This window comes from Pteropus alecto, unplaced genomic scaffold, assembly GCF_000325575.1.
Source record: "Pteropus alecto unplaced genomic scaffold, ASM32557v1 scaffold88, whole genome shotgun sequence".
In the NCBI taxonomy this organism is placed as follows: Eukaryota; Metazoa; Chordata; class Mammalia; order Chiroptera; family Pteropodidae; genus Pteropus; species Pteropus alecto.
In genome coordinates this window covers 5,509,115-5,511,700 of record NW_006494611.1, presented here as the reverse complement: position 1 = coordinate 5,511,700, position 2,586 = coordinate 5,509,115, and the positions used below count along the sequence as shown (strand labels likewise).

The 2,586-nt window shown below is 54.1% G+C and overlaps 1 protein-coding gene across 3 annotated transcripts in view; it reads left to right on the top strand.

Annotated features, from left to right (window-relative positions):
• The window catches only part of BCL6 (B cell CLL/lymphoma 6), a 23,234-nt gene that overhangs the window by 5,602 nt on the left and 15,046 nt on the right, over positions 1-2,586 (top strand). The window contains exon 1 of one of the 3 annotated variants that reach the window (XM_006925832.3): positions 842-2,370. The exons of the other annotated variants lie outside the window; for them this stretch is intronic. The gene's annotated coding sequence lies outside the window, so the exon portion shown is untranslated. Of the gene's footprint in view, positions 1-841; positions 2,371-2,586 lie in introns of those variants that run through there. 3 annotated transcript variants of the gene reach the window in all.

Sequence of the window (2,586 nt, the reverse complement as noted above, 5' to 3'; positions counted from 1 at the left end):
TTGACTCATCGCTTTCCAAGGACAGTTAGTGCCTTCCATCTTCATTAACGTGAATAAAGACCTTGGCTGATTTCTTTCCAGATCGGATTTTTAAAGGCATTGTTTGCTTGGGGAGATCATGCCGCTCCCCTCCCCTGCCAGCCTTTTTACAAAGGCCGAGCCAGATCCAGCCAGGATGGCTGAGATATCTTTGCCCGGGGACGTGGTTTGCTGGCATTGTCTGCGGGCCCTTTCTGGAAGGCTGTCGCGAGCGAGCTGGGCTCATGGGGAGCGTCCCTTCTGCAGCTCCTCTTCAGATCTTGGTGATAAAACACATCCCTCTATTTTATTGCATTTCCTAGAAGCTTGCGGGCTTGCAAGAGCGCTGTTGGCAGGAAACGTGATATAAATGAAAGTCAGGCCATAATGTCCCTGAACACCTCGGTCACCCAAAACGACTGCCGAGGCCACCACGTTACCAAATAAGCTTTCATCTACTGTCAATTCCCTCACCCTCCCTCCCCCTATCCAAGAGCGCGGAGTATCCCCCCCACCCCACCCCAACAAAAACAACTCCGTGGTTTGAGCCCACCCGCTACCGCTGGACCATTGTGACAGGACCGGAGTAGCTGTTTAGCTGAGATGCTGCGGAGAAAGGGAGCGCTTCGGCAGGATCCTTAATGTGGGTTTCACTGCGGCAGCTCCAGCCTTATTAAAATTCCTCGTCCCTGCCTCTAAACAGTGCTTTGCACTTCCACTCTCCTTTGGATTTCTCAGCGAGTTACTGTAGTTATTAGATTACCAATAATCCAAAAGCCGGGATTGGGCGGGGGGCGGGGGGAGGAGGTAGGGAGGGGAGAACGGAAGGACTTCTCCAGATCCTGAGACTGTCTAAACTAGGTCAATGGGAAGGAGGGGCGGGGCGACGAGAGGCTTGTTGGTTTCCAGCCTTGATGGAGGGCTCCCTCTAGTGTTAGTCCATGATAAAACATGATTAGGTTTGAGCTCCCGGAACCACGGGACTCCTAATTTACAATAAATGCATTTACTTAATTTTAACTTCTTTTCCTGGATTCTCAGCCCATTCCATATTAAATTTCAGCTTTCGCTTTCACGTTTATTCCACCGGGGAAAAGGATGAGAAAGCTTTCAAGTCAGATTTTATGAGGCTGAAAAGGCCCGGTCTTAATGAACGGACATTGACCTCATCTCCGCCGCTGATGGGATGCGCGGAGGCGTGTGACACTATCGCGGGTTTTAGGACGCAGCTGAGGCCTGAAGGCAGCTTCTTTTGCACCTCCCATCCCCCACCCCAGGCCCCCGAAACTGCCTCTCGGAGCCGGCTACTGAGACCAATTAGGAGATGGCTCCCGGGGAGTTATAATTTCGAGGGAGGCCACGGGAAGGCGAGGCAACCTCGGAGCGCGCGGTGGGGTCCGCGCCCGGGCCTCTGCTGAATCCTAACCATATCGCTACGGTTTCGGAGAAAGTGAATTCGGAAATCTCAAAACATGTCCAGGTTTGACCTGGCAGCTCCTATTCTGAAGATTTAGAGCGGAAACCGAGCCGAGCTGGGTTCCACTACTTGCTAACGTAGGCAGAAAGGGGCTTTCGGTTTAGTTTCCTCCAGCTCGGCTATGAGCGCTGAATGGAGACCCTCAGCCCTAGGGACTCCATCTTTTTTGACCTTGACGGCTCGCCTAACCACTCTCTTGGGGGTTGGGAGCCAAACAAAAAGAGAAAAAGAAATGACGCCCCAGGCAAACAAACGCCGGAACTGGGCAACTGGAAGTCATGAAATGAGCCTCGGATTTCACCCCAAATCCTGGATTTTATACTGGCTTTGCTACTAACTTGTCTGACAGTCGTCATTTATAAAATCGTCATAGGGGAAGAGTTGGACTAAGTGAGCTGTAAGAGTCCGTGGATAGGGCGCGGCCGAGGGATTTAGGGGAAAGTGTGCCATATTCCCCGCGAGCCTCCGCGGGCGGCCCCCCCTCCTCGGTGAATCCCCGGCGGCCCGCTGCGCAGGCAGAGATCCTGGAGGCCGTCGGGGGCCGGCAGCTTCCTGGAAAGTTACTTCTCGTTGGAGCCGGCGATAGGCAGAGAGCGTTCTGTGAAATCCGCTGAGCTGAGATCGACTACGTTCCGGGAATGAGAGGGCTGTGCCATTCCCCTCACTGCCCCCTGCCTTGACAGCTTAACAGGAAAAAAAAAAGGGCACATACAATGTTAGCTACCGAGGTGCAGGGAAAGTTTTATTTGAAGGCAAACAAATTAAGGGCTGCCACAGTCTTACCACGGGGCCTCCGCCGAGCCTGCGGGGGCTTGGAGGCGGATGGGCAGCGGTGCGGGCCCGACAGCCCCGGGTGGGCGTTCCCTGGCAGACAGGTACGGTATGATGGGGGTGGGCAAATCTGTGCCAGCTTGCTCCGGCGCGCAGGGCTGGAGTTTGCCTGTGTGTGTAAGCGAGAGAATGGGCTGCGTAGTGTCTGCCGACTGGAAGAGGGAGGGAAAGGATGGGGTCTTTGTATTGGCTTGCTCTCTCTGAACCTTGCCTCTCGCCCTTCTCTCATCTCTCATCTCTCTCTCTCTCTTCTCTCTCTC